The following is a 23849-nucleotide window of genomic DNA, read 5'->3' as shown; positions in this document are numbered from 1 at the left end:
ATCGGTAAAGTTTATGCATCGCTGGCCGTTATCGTTCGTGTCAACCCAGCTAGCACCAACTCATGTATCAATGTACGAAAACTATCGTAAATATCTCCTAACAAACTCGAAATCGTTACTAAAGCTGGATAAAGTGGGATCAAGTTGATTTTTGGTCGTATATAATGATAATGACTGACATACATACGATTTTCAGCACAAAATTGTAGAGTAGTACGGAGCGACTCGCACTTAATCGGATATTATCGTATATAAATACTTGTATAGTCGTAACGCTCAAAATTATTCGTAATCACGTATATCGCCTCTAAAATGGTACGGATATGCCAATTTTGCGCATGAAATACGATTTATTTAGCATGTATATCTGTACGTGCTTGCCTCCCAGTTGGTTTCGAGGTATGACGCTGGCCTAATAAGCCAGTCGTCATATGTTCGAATCTCGACTTGGAGAGGCTGTTAGAGTCAATAGGATCGTAGCAACTGGCCCTGCAATTGTCCTGCACTCTAACAGCTGGCTGCGAAGTCTGTCGTATAAAAAACAGAAGGTCAAGTTCCGATAACGGAATGTAGCACCTAGGCTTTGCTTTGCTTTGCATCTGTACGTAATGCTGATATTTATCTTTTTTATACATATGAAAATGCTAGCTGGAAATGTTCGTGATCGTCGTTAGGGTAGTCCGGTTACTAACAAAACTGGCTTCTTCACACAGTAAAATAAAACACGAGATGTCTGGAGACAGCCATCCACCAGCGGCGGTGGCTACTAGTGCACTGATCTCATTGCTATTTATTGATCGCCTTTTATACACTTGTAGTAAATAGATTTCTTCCACGTCCAGAACAATAGCTCCTGCGTATCACGTTCGGTCGAGCGGACAATAGTCTTTTGTGACTAGATTCGGCTCTACAATAAAAACTAACTGAGAGGGAATATTACAATACGGCTTTCTGGCGCAACATACTCCCTGCTGATTGGGGAGTTCATATCCTTGAAGACGATTTTGCTGCCCGTGCCAAATAGTTATCGTATTTCGCCTCCAGCTGCACATAGAACACTTCTTTCAGTGCACGTTCATGACAGTGTAGTTGAAGAAACGGCCTTTTATCCTCAACATACACATCCTTTCGTTGATCGCCTTCCAGTTCATCACGCGATCCTGCATTCTGCCCATCACTACAAAGCCCGTTCCCAGTTCGTTGGTTGCTCCACCTCTCTGCAAAAATTGGACCTTGCCGCCATGGATCCTCCACACCATCTCGCCTTCACGTCGAATCTCCTACAGTTCCACGTACCGAAATTTTGTGGTGCTAGCTTTTACAGTAGCACCCTGCCACCACCCACGAAATTTAGCGATATGCAGTTCCAGGTACCAAGCATCCATCCGAAATCCGAAATCCTTATTACATCGTCTTTGTCCATACCGAATGTTTCAAAGTGAATTTCCTTGATTGTTAGTAGTTAGTTTGGTCAGAGTAAGTTGCCTTACTACGCTACGAACCACGCTAACGAGTCTCGCCGTGGTGGGGGAGCTAGCTAAGCTGTAGTGTCAAGACAACACATTTCTTAATTCAGCCGCCCGCTTTGGATCAGACGCCGTTGTGAGCCGCTCCTAATCTGGAGTAAAATCTCGCACTCGATTGAGAAATGGTCAAGAATGTTTACTCCGCCAAGGGTACTCGTATTCCATCCGGTACCATGAGGAGGTTGTAATATGAGTTGCAGAATAAGAGTTGAAAACCACTCTAGGATCTATTGCATTTAGATAGTTCAAATACTGTTTCCATTTGACGGGTGGAATCGTGCTTTTGGTTGCCAAACTAAAAAATTTTTCAATTTTTATAATAACATTGTCATATATCATAAAATTAAACTATCTCGTTTTGCTGTACGCGCGTTTAAAATTAATTTTTCATCAGAGATTGTTTTTATGTCAAGCACATAAAACATTATATTGAATGTATGCTTATCGACTGTGAAACTATGTTTTTTGGGATGGCTTTTCGGCTTTGCAGTCGTTTGATAGCAGCTAAAACAATGTTTGGCTTCTAATAATCCAACGTTTCGGTGATTTTATTTAAAATGGTGAAATAAAATCACCGAAACGTTGGGTTATTAGAAGCAAAACGTTGTTTTAGCTGCTATCAAACGACTGCAAAGCCGAAAAACCATCCCAAAAAATAAAACATTATAGCTACCAAACTTATGTATCCAAAACGAGTCGCTGAAATTGCTAATTGAAATGGTGTCAGTAATATTCATGAGGACCACGCCTAAAATTTTCATATCTATAATTACCATCATAACATTTATAAAGCATGGATTTACATTGGCAAGCAATCAATATCAATTCTATGCATTGATATGCATAAAATCAAATTAAACTTCGACATGTGGTGTTCATGTCACAATGTCAAATCCAAAGGATAATGAAAATAAAATAATTAAAAATTCATAAGCTATGCGAATGGCTTATTTTCTTTTACAGATAGGTTGCAGTGCGATGTTGTTTTTGAAACCATATTGAATTATTAACATGGTGAAGCACCTCCTGATACAGCTAAATCTGGTCAGTTCGCCCTCAGTTCGTGTTTTTAACAAAAGACAGCCGTCACTCACCTAATTTATCTGTACTTACGTCTGTTGAAAAACCAAAATCAACATAGACTATTTCCGTTATCTGAGACAATATTTCAAAATAAAATACAAATTAAGCAGCACATTTGCGACAACAACCGAAGAAAATTGAGACTCATTAAAACTCTGGTAATAAAAATACTGAAGACTCAGCTGACACGATTAATCCTCCAAAAATTATTAAAGAAAATTCAAAATTTTCAACATAAGCACTGTTTCTGTAATTATCAAGTACGTAATTATTAATTTTTCCCATCTCGGAAGTTTCATTTGAAATAAAAATCCTCCTAATCTGAATTCGTACATCTTGCACAGCAGCGTGGTACCCATTAAACCAACCTAAAGCATTAATATGAATACCATCGCGCCTCCGGGAGTCAGAAACCAAAATAAGTGCAGACGCAAAATCTCGACAGAATGCTTACCATCACTATTGTGGTCACGTTTTACGTAGCTGACGGAAGATGGTCGGTTCACTGTCGTTCATTCGTACCGTCGGTCGGCGTCGTCCGTCGCATCGTGAGTAGCGGTGTAGTTTCCCCCTGAGACGTGCCCGTAACCAGTAACCAGCTCTAGTAGCTAGACGTTGCTTCCTTCGCGGCAATACTTACTGCTAGAGATGCCAGGCCGCGCGCGTTCCGTACGTTCGGTCTTCTCGCTGCAAGGAGGACGAAACACGCGAAGCATGACCAAACCGCTGCGAAAATACTTTTCCCGCTGGAGCACACGCTACGGTTGCTGCATAGTTGTGCTTATCTTGCCGGTTTGGCTGCTTCATTCCCGGTCGTTTGTATTATAAGAAGAAGGATATTTGAGAATTCCGGTGGTTAGTGGCCGCTTTTCTTAGCTATTAGAATCCGGTTGGACATTCCTCTGCTGTCAGCGTTTGTAACCAGCTTTGCTGCCAGCGACGTCAGATTTTATTCGTGAAAATTTGTTCATATTTTACGTATGCGCTTTCGTACGATTAAAGCTTTATGCTTTACAAGGCAATCCGTTTCGCATGGAATAGCGTCAACCAAAGAATAATGATTTTACCTCCGCCGCAGCCGTCAAGACTCCTGCTCGGTGTACCGTAAGTTTTCACGAATCATATAAAAATTCACCCACCCAGAGTTCAGCCAGCAGAAAAATATAAATGAGAAACGACGTACATGGAACCCATTTCAAGAAACTAATGATTCCGAACCCCTATCGCTGAAAAGTTTTCCATGTAAGCAGTTCTTGTCTTTTTCATTCATGACCCCACCGTGGATGTCAGCTTCTTGAGTGAAAAGTTTTCGATGTCATCCGTTGTGTTGTCCCCTTACCGGTGGGCGGTGCGGTGAAACCAAAGTAGCAGCAAACACCTCCCGCATGACAACGCCTCCTTCTTCTCAATCTTCTTGCTGGATTCTCTAAGTGTCGTCATGAGGCAATGGATAATTTTTGCTACCCATTTTGGGTGAATAAATCTTTAAAGTGGGCTCTCGCTTGCACCAGCACCAGCAACAGCAGCAGTAGTGGGGCGTACTTTTTAACGCCAAACTAAATAGTGTTGAAAGCGTTAGGCCACGGTGCGGTGATAGTGCCAGGACCAGCGAGTTGCGAGCTCTTATCGGCGCCACTGCGCACCGGTGCAGAACAGGAAGAAAGTTGCTTTCGTCGCGCGGATGTTCATTAAGAAGGGCCACTTTTCTGGAACTTGGACACTCAAGTGTACGTCTGTGGTGTCGGGTCGCCTCGTGATGGATGGTTCTTTCTTCCTTGGCAAGCGGGGCAAGTTGCGTTTACCTTTTTAATTGCATTTTTTTTCTTTGGTTATAAATATTCAGCAATTCAATGGAAAAAACGACTATTTAAATTTAAAAGTGCTATGATGCAGTGTTATTTGCTGTTCAGGATGCTCCCGTACAAGAGTTGGAACCATAATTTTTCACTCCCGACCTTCACTTAAAAATTATAACTTTTGAATCACTACACCAATCTTAAGGATTTTGGAATTAAATAAAAAAAATATAAGCTTTGTAGAGAATATTTTGGCATACTGCTCAATTTTTACAAGTTGCCAAAACATTGACGGTATTTTTTGTGTTTATATGGTGTGAAGATCTCCTACGTATCTCATTATAAAGAGACTATAAAGCCATAGCGAATATTTGGCTTGGGAAGGCGGAACACAAAACCGATTATTCGAGAAATAGAAGTATTAAAAAGATTTGTTTGTTTTACATCGCGTTGCATGCTTTTTTGTTTTCGACATTGATTTAACAAACCTATTTTTATTTGATACTAGCTGACCCGACTGTGACCCTGTGTTGTTCATAAATCATGAATCTCGGATGATCTATGTCACAATCTCGAGTTTTGCAAGTTTCTGAGGAGTTCAACCTTAGATGATACATTTTGGCAGTTACTATGAAAGCATCCCAGGCAACCAATAAGCATCACCAATGCTATTTAAATGTAGGCCAATAAGCATTTAAGTCGCCTTAAATGCTACTTAAATGCTATTTTGGCAAAATATACAGCTACTTTACTGATAACCTTCTTATAGTGCAGACAATGCTAATTTACAGCTAATTACGGACACGAAGAATATGAATACAATTTTGGATGCCAATTTACAACACCTATGCGGTCAAAAAGCTAATATACAACAACGCGCAGTATACAATGCCAGATACGCTGATTTGCTGCTTATGTTAATGCTTATTAGTTACCAGGAATGGATAGTTTAATATACAAATTTGCAATTTTTCCTCACAATAAACTCCCCTGTCCCCTCATTGCATAGCCAGAAAGCGGGTAGTAATATTCGCCATGATTGTACAACATTTCGCCGAATATCATTTTTCGAAAAACCTCTTCACGGAAAACTTTTTTGTGGAAAGTACCATTTCGCGATCCTCTCCTCACTAGCTGTCGATCGTTCCAGGAAACCCAGGTAGACCTAGGAAAACAAATAAACCTAGACAGTAGTGATTTCTGCGGGGAGTTGCCTCCCCCCAGTTGGCGGCGCTTCCGACGGCCGGTCGCCGGCAACACTCGCAGCCGTCTCGTCCTGAAATATCTAGAGTTACTATAGATAGTTTTTGTGGTCTTGTTAATGACTAATGTTTCATGGAAGAGTCTCAAATTTCTCGAGTTCGATTAGTTTTTGAGTTTCGCAAAAATTTCTGTTTTATCTGTATGAGAGTCTATATCCTCCTACCACAGGGGTGAGCGGTCTCTAACTATCATAAAATAAATTCAAGACTCCAAAATCTCCCACATGCCAAATTTGGTTCCATTTGCTTGATTAATTCTCAAGTTATAGGGAAATTTAAATTTCATTTGTATGGGAGCCCCCCTCCTAAACAGGGGAGGGGTTTTAATTCATCATAGAAAAAATGTCTGCCCCCTAAAAGCCCCACATGCCAAATTTGGTTCCATTTACTTGATTAGTACTCAAATTATAAGGAAATTTGTTTTTCATTTGTTTGGGAGCCCCCCCCCCCGCTCTTAAAAGGGGAAGGGGTCTCAATTCACCATAGAAAAAAATTCTGCCATCGAAAACTCCCACATGCCGAATTTGGTTCCATTTGCTTGAGGAGTTCTCGCGATAAGAGGAAATTTGCATTTCTTTTGTATAGATGCCCCCCTCTTAAAGGGTAGAGAAGTCATAATTCCCCTTCTAAAGAGGGGAGGGGTCTCAATTCACCATATAAAAAAATCTTGCCTCCAAAACCACTTACATGTCAAATTTGGTTCCATTTGATTGATTAATTCTCGAGCTATGAGGAAATTTGTTTTTCATTTGTATAGGAGCCCCCCCCCCCCCTCCTAAGGTGGGGAGGGGTCCTAATTCACCATAGAAAATATTCTTGCCTACAAAAACACCCACATGCCAAATTTAGTTCCATTCGCTTGATTAGTTTTCGAGTTATGAGGAAATTTGTATTTCATTTGTATGGAAGCCCCCCTCTTAAAGGGTAGAGAAGTCATAATTTCCATTCTAAAGAGGGGAGGGGTATCAATTTACCATAGAATAAATTCTTGTCACCAAAAACACCCACATGCCAAATTTTGTTCTATTTGCTTGAGTTCTCGAGTTATGCAGAAATTTGTGTTTTATTTGTATGGGAGCCCCCCCCCCTTTTAGTGGGGGGAGGGGTCTCTAACCATCACTAAAACCTTTCCTGGCCCCAAAAACCTCTACATGCACATTTTCACGGCGATTGGTTCAGTAGTTTTTGATTCTATAAGTAACATCTCGACAGACAGACAGACAGAAATCTATTTTTATATACAAGATATAATCTACTTTGTAAAAATCTCAATGGCTTTACCATTAGTGCCATACGGAAGTACGAGCAGGCTTGAAATTTCTTCGTCCATGCGAATAGGGCCCAAGCTAAGATAAAGAGTGATTTTTAGAAACATAGAACCTGACCTCATTTGGAATATGATTCACCGCCACTTTTATTTGAACAGAATTTCTGGCTTAGCGCCGTGAACTAGAAACTTCACATGGCCCTACGACACAAAAAATAGTCCAACGGTGATAAATTACATGATCTTGAAGACCAACTCACGGGTTCATTACGCGAAATTTCTCGTTCGCCGAATGTGGTATGTTAAGTCGTGTTGTTGAAACCACAGCACTCAATTTTAGTATAAAAAACTCGGTGATCATGCCACTGTAGCGCCCAAATAACAGTTCCAAGTTTTATTACGTTCGTATAGTGGTTTTCATGACCAATTTCATAAAACCGCTAATAAAACTATGAGATCCACCAGAACTTTCCGATGACCGCTATAAAACTGCTTTCTGACTAAGTGGCCCACTCTTCAGAAGGTTTTCATAACCGCTATAAGAATCAGGTCATAAGCTTAAGTAGTCGTATCACGCCCTGCTGAAAGCAGCAATAAAACCGGTTAAGCTTTCGCTGCTTGACAGCCGTCGCCATAATTTAATAAAGTTTTTCGCTTTTCGCCTCTGGTGAAAGCTAAATAAGTTCGCAAGCATTATCAACTTGAAAATACATACGTGAGCAGCAAAGTTATAGTTTTGCTGTCAGATTATTCTTATCGATTTGGATACCTAAACCAGCGACCATAATAAAATATCCCATAGAATGCATCATAAATTTTAAGCAATTTCGTTGGTTTGCAGCATGTGCGCATTTAATTTCATCGTGCATATTGATATGATAGGTGAATAAAATCAACGTGTCAATAAATTTTGCAATTTTTGAAAACTGGTTGTTTTAACAAAATAAATATATTCAGTTTGTCAATCTCAATTTCTAGCAAAATCATTTTAGTTGCTTCCTATGACTGGAAAACCGACTGATAATAACTTTCTTTCTGCAAAACACTTTGATTTGATGAATTTTTGTTTGCGGGTTAAAACAAAATACTAGAATATGGCAATATGGCCTCGCATAAAAAAATGATTTTGGTGTTTAACTGCGGTATTCTTCACAATAGCAGCAAAAAAAACTGTTTGGTCAGGCTGATACCGATTTAATAGCTCTATAAAACTAACAGACTTATTGCGGACGTGGTGCAGCCAACAAGTTTTAACGTGGTAATATAGGCAACTACAATAAATAAGCTTTATTAACAGTTTTATTATGGTTTTCTAGCTAGCTATAAGTGTGTTTGGACTCGTATCCTTTCGGTATTGCGCAATACCGCAATAAAACCAGAGCTAATTATTAATACCGCAATAAAATCTTTATAAAATTCAAGTAAAACCTAGTGGCTTTAGAATTGTGACTTGGGCGGTGAACATTAACGATTACGTTATGGCCAGCAAGAGCATTTCCGTTATATAGCAACTTATCCAGCGGTTGTTCCACCAATTAGTAACATTTTCCAGTGGAAACGGTGCACTCTTTTTGGTACCAACGAGATAGCAGCTCCATAGCTCCGTAAATACAAAAGATAAAGCTGTACTTTCTTAAAGAATATAGTTAACTCTACAATTGCTCTTTTCACTAGTTTTTCGAATACTTTTTCGTTGAGGCGCTGTAGCCAAAAGAGCATCTACTGAGCAAAAAGCCGAAACTGAATCCTGATTACGATTTACGAACCATTGGACGCGGCATCCGCATCCGAGAGGTCACTATAAATTCGGAAGTGTGCTACGTGGGATGTGGCCTATAACCTATTACGGATTGTGAAAATTTAATTTTAATTTTAATTTTTTTAATTTATTAGTTTATCTTCGACATAAAGAAACATCGGACAGACATAAAACTTATCTAACTAACTAAATACTACTAATTCTTCGCCTAAATACAATTTTTGACAAACTAAAGTCGAATAAATGATATATTTTATTGAAACGACTGCAGCAAACTTCCATCGGGTTATTCATTCCGAAAGCAGTGCGATGAGACAATTGCCGAAAAAAAGTCATATAATCATGCGTTGAAGAAATACTTTCATACGGAGGTAGGTTTATCCTATCCCCCCAGTCAAATTTCCGAAGAGCGTATCGAATAAACTACTTTTGCACACGTTCGATTCCCGTGATGTGAACTAGATGATATGGTGTCCACACTGACACTGGCAAATTTTGACAAATTTTTTTAAAAAAGTCATGTCACGGTCCACCAAGGAACACCGGAATCACTCCGGAACCATGTGACTAATGGCCAAAATTGAGGGGCTCTGTAGCCGCAAGGTTACCGAGTCTGCTTTGACAAGCGAATGGTCATGGGTTCGAATCTTAGTAGAATCAGGCCATTCGATGTCAAAGTGACTTTAGCATGGGTTTATTCTCAGGCCCCTCATCGCCCTTCCTTCATGCTGAGTTCTATATTATCCCGATATGGCCTATTGACAGTGCAAAAATGAGACCCTTATAGTAAAAAAGCACTGGTTTGCTACGCCAGGGATGACTATAATTGGGGACTGTGCGCTGTCATGTGGAACGAGGTGGGTAAAGTAGAGTAAAGTATTGATAGAAGGGTACCCAATTACACACAAGCACGCATAAAAAAAATTCAATAAGCATATCGCTCACTCAATAGCGACTATAGCCAAAATAAATGCAGTGCGGGTTATACAACAAACACCCGGGCGATATCACAATAGATCTAACCATAATGGTCGCAGTGATGAGTCCATACAGGAAAAAAAAAATGGCCAAAATTTGTTGAAATTATGAAAATAGAAAAAAAAAATTAGAAAAAATTCTCATCTTACTGAATTTTTCAGAGCTAAAAATGATGTAGGGGAACTGTGGGTAAAATGAACAGGGGGGGTAAAATGAACAGGCAGCCAAATTCCTAGTAAACCAACTAAAATCTGTTCCAGATCAATAGGTATCTTCTCCTAGAAGTATTTCAAGCTGTTTGAGACAATATGTGGATATCATATGCTTTCCAATGTGAAAAAAATGGAAAAACTAAAAAATATTTGCAGAAATCTGACGCCGATGGTAATTTCCACTATTAGTAAATAAGCTATTTTGGCGAAATAAATTAAATTTCGGCTATTGGTATCATTCAGTGTTGTTTGCTTATCACTATCCTGCGGGCGAAGATACATTATGTTAACTTTGTGGAGTCCCATTTTAATTCCAACAGCCCTGTTGAATACCTACGGCTTAATTAGAACAATGATAATGTAAAATAATGTTTATTTTATTAAAACTGCATGTTAACTTTATTTTTCTGTGACATGTTCATTTTACCCACATGAAAAAAATCTGGCTCGAATGTGACGCTTTCGAAAAAAAGGAATTTTTCATGACAAATAGTCCTTTTTTAAACATCTTTATGTATTGCTACGTGGAATATGAATCCAGCTTTCAATTCATATAGTGCGATCAGCATTTGGTTGGTTCCTGGGGGAGAAAATGGCGAAATTGCTAAGGGTGTTCATTTTCCCCCCAGTTCCCCTAGACCTTACAGAGGTTAATAGGATGAACTTAAAAATTGTCTATTAAAAATACTGATTTAGGGGATGTGGAAAAGCTTTTCGACAGAAACAAAGGTAGCTACACAAAAACAATACTCGCACCCATTAAATGTTTAAATTGAAAGAATACAACAAAACTAAATACATATTAGACTACCTAGTAGAAGAGTGACGCGGTGGTGTAATGGAATGACGCTTGACCGGTGATCGAGAGTTGTGGGCTCGTGCCCACCTGCCCCAACTCAATATTTTTGGTCTATATAAGGAAAAAAAATCAACTAATTTTTAGTTAATTAATTATTTTTCGCATCGTACTTTCTTTCCAAAAAAGCAAAGCTTACGTCATGACCGCGATCTGCGTTGCCAATAGGTTTTCCTGAAGATCTGAGAAACACGAATAAAAGTGTCTGGTGTAAATCTTGCGGACAATTCGTCCGATGAGAAGTCGTTATCAGAGACACGTCTTGTAAGTTTTGTCTGTTTGACTGGCGAGCAATCAAAAATTTAGATTTAACCGGCAAAATGGCAATCTTGACAGTGCACAGTGGTCCAGAATTGCAAAAAAGTGTTCATTAGCAATAGGAAACAAATGTTTAATTTTTCAAGCGTGGTGTCTTTGGAGAAGTATATTATGAAATATAGCGTAACTTTTTGCACTATTAGGGCATTTCGCCGAAAAACGTCGATAAAATCGAGCAAACATTCCGGTGGCGACGATTATCGTATATCAACACTATTAGGGTGACCATCAATTCACCTATAAAAGAGTGATATAAACTGTTGTTTTTTTTTAATAATTTCAAAACAAAATTTCCTCCTAAAAGATGCAGAACAAACCAAAATAATCAACTTTGCTGAATATAGTAATTATCTGTCTTTACACATTTTCTCTAAACGCTACTTGAATAACTATGTAGGACATTTAAAAGCAATACAAAAATGGTTTGTAAAGTTATTGAACACTAGCTGATTGCCCGATATTACTCGGGCTCCTTTGTCACAAAAATTTTCATAATGCAAGAAATAAAACTCTTTTCTTCATTTGAATGTGTCTACTCACTTTGTCAGTGCCCCTCCTGTTGCCGGCAGCCACTTGTAAATCTGTCTAACCTACCCCTAGTCGTCCATCTTCTGTCGCGTAGGCTAATATGCATCTGTTTGCTCTCCGGCAATCTCTCTAAAGAAGGAAAAACAAAGCTTTTGACGTATGACTACGGCTTAAGGCAAGTTTTGAGATGGGGTGTCATTCAAAAAAATCGAAAAATGCGAGTGTCATGAAAAATGATAGGTTTTGAGCGCCAATAGCTCAGCGGTCAGCCTTTATTTGCAGTGGTTTTTCACATACATATTTGATACATACATACATACATACATACAAGATTTGATCTGTCTAACAAGTACAGTCAAAGTGATTTGTTTCTAAAATATCTCGAAAAGTAACATTCTATAATAACTCACCCAGTCAGACCGTAGAAATAAAATTTTCTTCAGATATTTAAAATATTTACGGAAGTTAGAAAGAAGTTCCTAACATATACCATTTGATTGGACAGTTTTTTTGCAACCTTTCAGATCTTGTGGCTTACCGGTGTTGCAGTTCAAATGTGCACAGTGTGTGTGCCCGCGCCACCAGTGTCACATATCGTGGCAACATGTTTGCAGAGCCTAGACCAGAAAAACTGGGCGGCGGCATACTTGACAACTAGAACATGACAACATCCGAGAGGCAATTTCACACATTGCCGGTAGCCGAGTGTGAATATCAAGGTCGACTCAGCAGCAGTGTGGCACTTCAGCAGCGTGACCTGCAGAGAGCACCGAACTGGGTGCAGCAATTGCGTTCCTTACCACCCGATTATTCATGAGAAGGTGGGGTGGCCACATTTCAGGAAAAACAAAAACGGTCGACGGCGTTCTGTTAAAAGCATTTTCAGGGAAGGTACAAAACCATTTTACTATAAATTGTCATCTATTTTCGGTGTAAAATGTATCAATGTACTCTACTATTTCGGGTCTGAATCTGATTTTAAACAAGAAACTGGAGAAGTTTGAAAGCAAGAAATATATAAAATTTTGGTCACCCTATCAGTCCACTGGCATGTTTGTTTGTCCGGCGTCGTACCTGCTTCTTTTGTGGAAAGTTTGCCTCACCGAAAAAAAACAACAACCATCCTGATGGTACCTCAGGGCCGAGCTAAACGCATTGCATGTTCTTTATTTTTCTCACAAATGTCGACCTGGCACAACTGCTACGCTACTCAGCGGGTAGACTTGGATAGCCGTTATAAACTCCGCCAACTCCCGGGGGACCGGCGACATACTCATATTATTTGTAGCAACATCATGTTTACATGGCCATATTTTCACCTCCGCCCCATCCAGTGAGAACTCTCAGAAGACCCATCGAAAGGGACGTTTTTTTGTCATTTGCCGTATTTTTTGCGTTGCTGGTTACCTTCCAGGTCCGACCGCGATGACCTAGGAAAGAGAAACGTGGCAATTTCTGTTATGAAACAGGGATGTTGATTTTTCACGGCTCGGCAAAGACGTTAATATTTCCGGTTCTTGCGTTAGCATACAGAGGCTACGCGTGGTGGGGAGAAAATATGAACCACAGTCCACAGTAAGCACTGCCACCAACCATGTTTACCGCTTCCGGAGTCCCTTTAGTGGCGAACTGCTTTCCGGCATACTCACTGAAATTTACACAAGCCAACCTTCCATTTGTAAAAAAAAGTGTGTAACGTTGGGTTCTACCGTTTGCATGTATTAAAAGTCACTTTACATTGTTCACGGTATCCCTTCGTGCTTAACAGATAAAAAAATAAATATTTCAATAAATAGCCGTCATTCGCATGTTTGCATAGTAGTTTTACACAACCTTGTGTTGACTTGCAAATTTCGTAAAAAAGCGGTATAGGGAATGTGTGTTACGTCATCCTACACTATGATTCATGAAAAGCCTTTCACTGGATTGAGAACTAGAATACTCAAAACTTTCTTACAAATAATAATTGAAAAAATCTTATGAATAAATTCTATTATTTAATCGGGTGGAATATCTGAATATCTTTTACTGCTTGAAATTTTGTCACCTTGCCTCCTAGTCAAACGCATACAAACTATTACAGAAGATCTTAGCAAATGATAAATTAAAATTAGTGGCGTTTTTTGGTTGGAGCCTTCCTTCCGAATGACAAAGTTTGCTCACTGCTTTTCAATGTTATGACCGTTCCGTTCCGAACATGGCACCTTTGATACGGTTTTAGAGTAAACATTTCACAGTAGGAGGAATATTTCTGTTGCTGCTGTTGGTGGAAACGAAAAGAAGTGCAATTAATGTTATACGCTTTCCCTTCCTCAGTTTTTACTTTCACTGAGAAATAATTTTACTTGGTTGAAATAAATCACTTTTAATGATAACAGTATTGTCACGCTTTTAGCAATTTACACGACGATTTGCAGAACTTTGAAAAAAAGCAAGTGCTCAAGAATATTTTAGTATATATACTATATTTTAGTATATAGTATATTAAACTAATTTGGCACGATTAACGCTATAAATAGAAATGGCTCATTGGGATTCCAAATTCAAAGGAAGCTTATTTACTTATTTCATGGGCAACAATCCGATTCTCGATTCAGTGCCAAATTTAGAATCCTTCTCATCTTTATCGGTCTTGGGCTGCTATTCTGAAATCGCCCTTAACATGTTCTAGTTCATGTCCTAGCTGTTCTAGCATTGTTGTCAATGGAACCAGACGGATGGTACGGAGTCTGCCTCGAAATCGTCAGGCCGATTGTTTACTACTTTTATCCTTACTACGTGGCCAGCCCAATGTAGCCTACCGTGTTATAGTCACTTCATAATATCCGCTTCTGTATATACACCTATTAAATCTCATGTCGCCGCAGTCGTTCTTCTAACTTACCGCCAACAATTGGTCATAGGATCTTACCTTCAAACACACCTAAAGCTCATCGATCGCTCTCCTTCGAGGTCCACGCTTGATGGCTTGAGTACAATCGGGAGAATTACTTACTTACTTTAGGGGCAACGGTCCGTAACCCTCGCCGAACGAATTATGGTCCTCCAGTACCGTCGGTCCTGGGCTGTCGTTCTTCAATCCTCACGAACACCAGCTGAACGTACATCGTCTTCGACGTACTCTTTCATCGGGCATTCTGGCTACGTGTCCAGCCCAACATAGCCTGCCACATTGCACTACATTCACTATATCAGCATATGTGTATACTTGGTACAGCTCGTGATTCATGCGTCTGCGCCACAATCCATTTTCCATTTTACCACCAAGTATAGATCGCAGAATTTTACGCTCAAAAACCCCAAGCACTCGCCGAACAACTTCCTTGAGCGTCCATGATTCGTGTCCGTAAAGAGCCACCGGGAGGATTAGTGTTCTGTAGAGCGCCAGTTTTGTGCGAATTTGTAAACTACGGGACTTCAGCTGGCTACGTAATCCGTAGAAAGCCCGATTCGCGGCTGCAACTCGTCGTTTCACTTCGCGGTTTACATCGGTGTCACATGTCACGAGTGTACCAAGGTATATAAATTCCTCCACTACTTCATATCGTTCCCCATCTAACTCCACCTCGGCACCAACACCACTTGGGCTCCCAGGTTCCCTACCAGCCATTCGTTTTTGCGGTGTTAATGGTAAGTCACAATCTCGCCGCTTCCCTTTTAAAAGGCGTCTTCCACTGCTCTACGGTTGATTCCGATGATATCAACGTCATCCGCAAAACCAAGAAGCATGTGAGATTTCGTGATGATAGTTCCCTTCCTTTCCACGTTTGCCCTTCATAATGCACCTTCCAAGGCAATGTTGAATAGCAGATTAGAGAGTGCATCCCCTTGCTTCAGTTCATCCAACGTCACGAAAGCAGCTGAGGTCTCACCCGCTATCCTAACGCATGATTTGGATCCGTCCAGCGTCGCACGAATCAGCGTAACTAGTGTCGTCGGAAAACCAAGTTCTAGCATTATCTGCTACAGCTCATTTCGTTTAACTGAATCGTACGCCGCCGAATCCACAAACAGATGGTGTGTCTGCAAGTTGTACTCCCGGAATTTGTCTAGCAACTGACTCAGGGTAAACATCTGATCCGTCGTGGAGCAACCCTCACGAAAGCCAGCTTGGTACTCGCCGACGAAAGACCCCGCTAACGGTCGCAGTCTGCAGAACAGGATACGGGAAAGCACCTTGTAGGTAGAATTGAGCAATGTAATTCCTCGATAGTTTTTACACTCCAGTCGATGTCCCTTTTTGAAAATTGGGCAAATGAGGCCATCCAACCACTCCTCCGGCATTTGTTCTTCCTCCCAGACTCTGGCAATGATCCGGTGGATCCCAGATCCTGACAATGATCCGGTGGAGATCATTCACCACATCAAAAGTATCACCACTCCACTCTAGAACATGGCTAATGACACGCGAAAGTTCTACGAGAAGGTGAACACACACCGTAGCCTGATGTGTGTAGAGTAACCTAGTCACAAAGGGATGGGAGGTGGTCGAAGCAGTTCTTCGATGGGAATCTCAATGGCGATATAACTGAAGAAGAACCGGAACGGAAGTCAACCTAGGAGTGACAACAAGAGGAATAGAGTCACCGGAATGGACCGGCTTCCGGCAGAACTCTACAAAAATGGTAAAGAACCACTAGCAACGGCACTTCACTGGATAATTTCCAGGATTTGGTAGGAGGAGATGCTACCGGAAGAATAAATGAAAGGTGTGATTTGTTCCATTCCATTGATATGCTTCCAAAGTGTTCTCCCAGACGTTGTTACGTAATTCGTAGGGCAGTATCAGGTGGACTTTATGGGGGCTCATGCTACTACGGATTAAATTTTCACACTCCAGCAAAGCCTCCAGGAAAGCCAGGGCTACAACGTGGGCATGCATCAAATTTTTGTTGATTTCAAGGTAGCATACGGTATAGTTGAGCGCGAACAATTCTCACAAATAATACGCGACAATGATTTTCCGGGAAAATAAACGCAGCTGATCAGAGCCATTCTAAAAGCGAGTGATGTGCTACTTGCGTTTTTCGAGGGCTTTCGAGAGTCCAGGCAACGATACTTGATTATCCTGTCATGATCGCCATTGTGAAAGCCCAAAATTCTGCCGAGAAGAATCGACCAAGTCTTACTCGTTTAACCAGTTGCAGACGACTGACTCGGCTCAGTAGTCAGGGCGTTGAACGCGGTTGGAATTTAGACTATATCGATGATTATCGACCTAGTTTAATAGAATCATACTTTTTTTCTTTTCAAGTTGTTTGTTCGGGTTTTCCCGCAAAAGAATCGCCCAAGAAAGTCGTTATATCGGGATTGCAAGTGGAAAAAAGTGTTACGTGTGCGGTAATTCATGTTGGTTCGTGTTTTTTCAGTTTTTGTGCATTTTGGTTGGTGTTTCGTTTGGTTTGGTTGATCACCGCCGGTGTCGTTTTCTACGCCAATAGTATAGCGAGAATCGGTGGTTGCAGAGACGAAAGTGGTCGTTTTTTTCTGTTTTACATCTTAGCAAACCGTCAGAGAGTTGTCTTGATCAGGAAACTTGGTCTATACTTCCAATATAAAATCGAACGTTTCGATACGATCATAGTTCAATAAAAATCAGAGGGGTTGTGTACAAGACACGACCGCATATATAGGCCGCATATATACTAGACCAACCGAAACCACACCGGTGGAAAACTAACCATACAGAGTCGTATTATAACCGAACAGTACTGTAGCACATTTTTCCAACACAGATATCAAGTTCGCCGAGGTACTGCGTCTCGCAGTAAAGAATTTGCGATCTGTTGGGACAACAAACTTGTGTCATTTTTTCTGGCACACTTCCCTAACACAGACATCAAATTGAACTAGGTTTAAAAGCGTTCATAATAGGGATGGGAACTATCATTAAAAATCGTTACTGATAACTATCAGTAATTTCAGTACGTTACTGATAACTATCAGTAAATATCGGTAATTTTACTTATCAGGGCATTGAAGCAAAAAATAGGAAATTGTGATATTATAACTGCGTTCTTCATTGTAAGTTTACTTTGTAATTTACCAAGCGGGCTTTATGGAGGCTCGCGCAATTACGGACCAGATTTTTACCACTCAGCAGATATGTTAGGAACACATCGTGCCTACGGATGACAAGAACCAGTCGATCAAGACCAGCAATTGCATTTATTGGTTGAACACGGCTTCCCAGATAAACTGACGCTACTGATCAGAGCTATTGGATTGGACACCCTTCGATACGCGGCGAGGGCTGAGACAAGGTTAAAAGATGACTGATATCATAGCTAGGAACCTTGCGATGGTGGAGGCAACCTATGCCAGATTGAAAGCAGTAGTCTAGGAAGATCAGATTAATAATAAATACGTCAAAGATCACATACATGAAAGGAAGAGACTCCAAGGAACCAAACGCGTGCCGTTCACGGATGGTAACCCTTGACGGCGACGAACTAGAAGTGGTAGATGAATTCGTGTATTTTGGATTGCTGGTGACCGCGGACAACATTAGTAAGGAAATCCAGCGGCGCATTCAAGCAGAAAATCCAGCCTACTTTGCCCTTCGCTATACGCTACGATCAAGAAGCACACGCTACCGTACGAATCTGATAATGCACAAATCTTTTATTAGGTCAGTAGTTTCTTATGGACTCGTTAGGTCGCTCACGGAGGATATATGCGCCCTTGCCGTATCCGAACGAAAGGGTACTGCGGATATTTGGCGAAGTACTGAAAGCGAAGAGTGGTGGAGACGTATGAATCACGAGCTACAGGCATTGTTTGGAGTTAACCCCATCGTACATTTGGCGAAAATCAGTAGGCTATGGTGGGCCATACACGTCGTAAGAATGCCGGACGATAATGCGACGGAAACAGTTGTCTTCAACAACCTCACTGGCACCAGGAGCACGGGGCTCAATGTGCACGATCACGTCGAAAGTGATTTGTGACTTTTGAGACGACTAGAAAATTTGCGACGAGTGGCCAAAGTTCGAGTTAAATGGAGGCGACTGCTTGAATCAGCACGAGCTACCCCGGCTTTAGGCTACTGACGTTCACTACGATATATTGTGTCATCCACGTTTATCGTACGCAACTACCGACTAATAAGTTTAATCTTACTAATTTTTCTAACGGGACAACGTAACTATATCAGTAAATATCAATAATAGCGAAACCTTACTGATACTTAGTGATATTATTGCTTACTGATAACTATCAGTAGTTAATGATAGTTTTCCCATCCGTAGTTCGTAAGAAATCTGTTGGCACGAGGGGGCTTTGTTACTTTCTCTGGCGTACTTCCCAAGCAAAGACATCAAAATGGTCTAGGTTGAACCGTGGTGTTAAGAAATCTTGTTGAAATGAGGGTACTCTGCCACTTGTTTTGGTTTACTTCCCAGGCACAGATATCAAATTGGTATAGGCTTAGATCATCGTAAAGAATCTTCCAACCAATCACGAAGCGAGAATTCTGGTAAAACATAGGTTCATTATTTTCAATTTTTTAATAGTTCAACATCAAGAATCCATACTTTTCTTCATTTGGGTCAATTCTTAGAAGATTTTCCGATCGATTGGTGTAAGAATATTGAAAATCGATCGGAAAACCGCTGAGCTATTAGCGCTCAAAACCTTTCATTTTTCGTGACGCTCGCATTTTTCGATTTTTTGAAATGACACCCTATCTCAAAACTTGCCGTAAGACGTAGTCCTACGTCAAAAGAAATGATAGATACGGTACGACCTTTAGTAACTTAAATATTCTTCTATGCTCATAAACTGAAATTATACGGTATGATCATTGTTGATGATGTATATGGTTGGTTCGGTACGACCATAGATGAATTAAATGATTCCGAGTAATCTGTGTAGAATGATCCCCAGATGATTGTTGTACCGCAAAAAAAATTGCAAACATCGTACTGTGCTGGACCTGATGGAATTCCTGCTGTTGTCTTTTGCCATTGCGCTGAAGCTGTAGCTATATCGCTTTGTTGTATTTTCAACAAATCCTTTGTGCAAGGAACATTCCTTAAGATTTGGTAGCATTCTTTTATGTTTCCGGTCTCTAAGAATCGCGTCAGAAACAACCTTGGCATTACAAAGTTGCCTGTTGCCTCCAAATTGTTCGAAATAATTGTGAATGGCGCCTCAATTCAACGTACTAGACACTACATTTCGGACCAACACGGTTTTATGGCTAGCCACTCCGTGACAACAAATCTCCTAGACTTCACCTCTAATTGCATTGCCGAAGAGGAACGTAAGCTACAAGTGGATGTATACTGATTTAAAGGTCGCCATCGACCGCATAAATCACCGCATAGTGCTTGCCCAAGTAGCACACTTTAGGTCCATTTAGTTGAAGCAACCGGATTACGACTGAAATTAGTCATAATTCGATTACCACAACTACTTTGTAACAACCGTGCTAGTAGGGTGACAAACTCTTACGACTGGGTGCCTCGCAACAATTTGTTACATGGCTACGGTTGAATTTGTGTGGTATTGTTCTGCAAGTGAAACTTGGGTCTAAGTTACCGTCGCCGTTCACAAATAAACCAGATGTGCCTCAAGGGAGTAACTTATGACCACTTTTATTTATTTTATTATTCAGCGACGGGAGGCTCAGCAGCCGCAAGGTTATCGAGTCTGCTTTGACAAGCGAGTGGTCGTGGGTTCGAATCTTAGTAGAATCAAGCTATTCGATGTCAAGTGACTTTAGCATGGGTTTATTCTCAGGCCCCTCCCTTTCGCTTCCATTTACCCTTTCTTCATGCTGAATGCAAATATCCCTCCTATAGTTAAATGTACCGGTCAGAGGTACGAATGAGTTCTCGCCAGGGACGACTATGATATGGGATAGTACTGGCAGCGAGGAATAAGTGGGTAAAGTAGATCAAGTTTTGAAGAAAGTGTAAACCCCAATACACACAAGCACGCATAAAATTTAATAAGCATATCGCTCATTTAATAACGATTGTTGCAAAAAGGAATGCAGTGCAGGTCATACAGCAAACACCAGGGCGATATCACAATAGATCAACGATACTGGTCGCAGTGATGAGTCCACACATGAAAAAAAATCTTCAACGACGTTGCCTCTGCTCTAGGAACTGGTAGCAGACTGGTACATGTTGACGATCTGAAAATTTACTTGACGATTCGTTCCATCGAGGATTGTCATCATCTTCAGATGCTTTCAGATGTACATTTGTGAACTTAGTGTAAATCGAACTACTTGACCATCAGCATTACTAAATGTGAGATAAATGCATTCAACCGTATCAAATCGCCGATCGTATATGACTACAGAATTGACGGTCAGGTATTAAAAAGGGTCGATTGCGTTAACGATCTTGGTGTCACACTTGAATCGAAAATGAAAGTTAGTTTTTTTTTTCTATGCTCTTATATTAAATAATTTTTTATCATATTTCATCTTGTTGGAAGAAGTTGTGGTGATTGAATGTCCTTGGTACAGAATATCGTTTATCCCAGCATCAGAACATGTCTCGCGCAATATAGCATATCGGCAACGATACATTGCTACCGTACCGACCGAAAATTAAAAGACCCAAAAGAGTAGGTGCGGCATCGCGTTGGTATCGTCTAGATTCCGACTGCTTTCAAAGACCTTACTGCTGCGTCGAGTCAGTCATCTGCAACCGGTTAATCGAGTAAGACTTGGACGAGTCATCGTGGCAGTAATTCGCCTCTAACGAAAAGCGACTATTGATGGTGACGAACTGTACCTGGTTGATGAGTTCATATATAAACCCGGTTCTCACAGACGGCAATAATTCGAGAAAAAAGATTTGACAACTCGTTAAAGCCTACTTTTACGTTAAAGCCTACCGGGCCTACTTTTCCCTCTGCAAGACGCTTCGATCAAGGAACATACACCTAGTGATGTCCGAAGTTTTCAATTATTCGATTACCGATTTATCGGTTAGCATTGTATGCACTAATCGATTAGTTAAGTAGTCGTGCTAGTAGTATTCGACCACAAATTTTCGAATAATTAGTTTATAACATTCGATTAATCGGACGATTATGAACGGTTAATGGGGATTATTCGCATTTTTTTTATCTCCCTTGAACTATTCGATTATGGAATTACTCGTGCCGGCAGTATTCGATTAGAAATTATTCGATTATTCCATGCTCTAATCGAATACTCGATTAATCGAGCGATTACCGGACATCACTACATACACCACCGCATAGAACTGACGATGTACAAAACGCTAATCAGACCGGTAGTCCTCTACGCACTTGGTACTGTAATTTTGCATACGGAAGACATCTGTCCACTTGCCGTCTTTGAACGAAATGTGTTACGGACTACTTTTGGCGGAGTACAAATAGAAAGTGAAGAGTGGCGTAGGCATATGAATCACATTACTTTCAGGCACTACTTAGAGAGATTTTCTGCGTACACTTGGCGAAAGCTGAAAGACTACGGTGAACCGGCCACATCGCAAGGATGCCGAACCATTATGCAGTGAAATACGTTCTTCAAGAACTCCGCCGGCATCAGGAATAGAGGGGCCCAGCGTACTAGAAGCACCATCAAGTTGAAATCGACATGTGTGTGCGTGTCGAGACCCCGTGGAGAGGAATTTTAATACGACAAGAACCACTCTGGTTCTATGGAGCTCCGGGAAACAGCACTCCGCGAAATGGCCTTCGCCGAAATGTTGTACAACCCCATAGACTACTATTCCCAGTCTACGGATCACCGGAGTCAACTGAGTGATCGCTCGTTTGAAAGCTAACTCAACCAACATGCTCGAGCATGCTGTAGCCGGAGTTGTCATTTTGGAATCTGTATTCATGCATTGGAAATCGATGACACTTTAAAAGAAAATCTGATGCCAAATTTGTTCTTATGAAGAACAAATCAAAGGGCAGTATTAGACTGCCGGGTAAATATTCTGCGTGGTGGTGCAATTGGAAATGCACTCGTCCGGCAAACAATAGTTGGAGGTTCTAGTTTCACTTGCCCAGGTAAAGTTTGAGAACATTTAATATTCTATATTCAAATTAACAGTTAATTCTGTTTAGTAAGTTACACTACTGGACTGTTCGTTTTATGTATTTAGTATCACGCAACGTTGGAAGCAAGTAAAATGAAATTGATCAAAAGATATCTAGCTCGAGTAAATAGTAAACGGAATGAGAAAGTAACTTTTATTTTCTTCAATCCCTAAAACACTTTTCATAACGCGAATGGAATTGGATCCTTCCGAGAATTTTCTATTAAGACTTCAATCGTCCGAAATAGAAAAGAAAAACGCCTATTGTCTATTTGTGTTCTGTGTCGTTCCAGTTTCTAGCGATTTATTCAAAATCAATACTGTGAGACAAACTTTTACAGTTCTTGTAACCGAATCTTAAACGAGTGTAATTTTGCAAGTATTTTGAACTAAATAATAACCTTTTAACAGCAAGGCATAGCACTTGCAGAAAATAAAGCTAGCTTTCCAAAGCTTCACAAGAGACGATGTACCTACCGAATCTAGGCGGACAACTTTTTCTTCCGGAGAAATCAACCTTTCAGTAAATGAACTTTATGTACAAACTTCAGCCGAGGTTTAACGAAATTAGATTGCTGTGTGCTTATTTATTCACGAAATCATTGCGTCGCACTCCTTTCGCCGACCAACCGGCTGGCCGGCCATAGTCGAGGCACACGCAAAACGGCGGCGGCGGAACAAAACTCGAGTAGATAAAGTCCTTAACAAAGGACGTGGCGCCGATTTCGCCTCTTACCGTTTTACCTTGTGCTCTATCCCGTTCCACGGCTTGTCAAGTAACTTCTTGCCACAAATCCGATGTCTCCCTCCCGGAACAAGTCGATAAAAATGTGCTCCAATGATGCGGAGAGCAAACTTGTTTAACCAGCGCAAACACACAGAGGAGACACACGGATTGACGCTCGCTCGGTTCCACAATTGGTTTGGGGCAAACTGGAAAAGGGGAAATACAGCAAATAAGCTGGGCGTCCCTTCGTCAGCAGCGTCGCGTTTGCTGTCTGTGCAGGAAATTAATTGCTAATGGATTTCCAATGTGTAAAAGGCAGGAGGATGAGCGTTTTGATAGTTGGCAGGTCGATTCGCTGGTCGTCTGTCGAGAGCGATCGTTTCCAGCTTGCTGCTTCCCAGAGACGGGTTCAGATAGTCATCTGTTCATCAGAAAAAGGATACATCATGGTATGGTTGAGTCGATAATTTATGACTTGCGTCACCAATAATT

The sequence above is a fragment of the Sabethes cyaneus genome, chromosome 3 (assembly GCF_943734655.1).
Source record: "Sabethes cyaneus chromosome 3, idSabCyanKW18_F2, whole genome shotgun sequence".
Classification (NCBI taxonomy): domain Eukaryota; kingdom Metazoa; phylum Arthropoda; class Insecta; order Diptera; family Culicidae; genus Sabethes; species Sabethes cyaneus.
Note: the sequence above shows the minus strand (reverse complement) of the source record.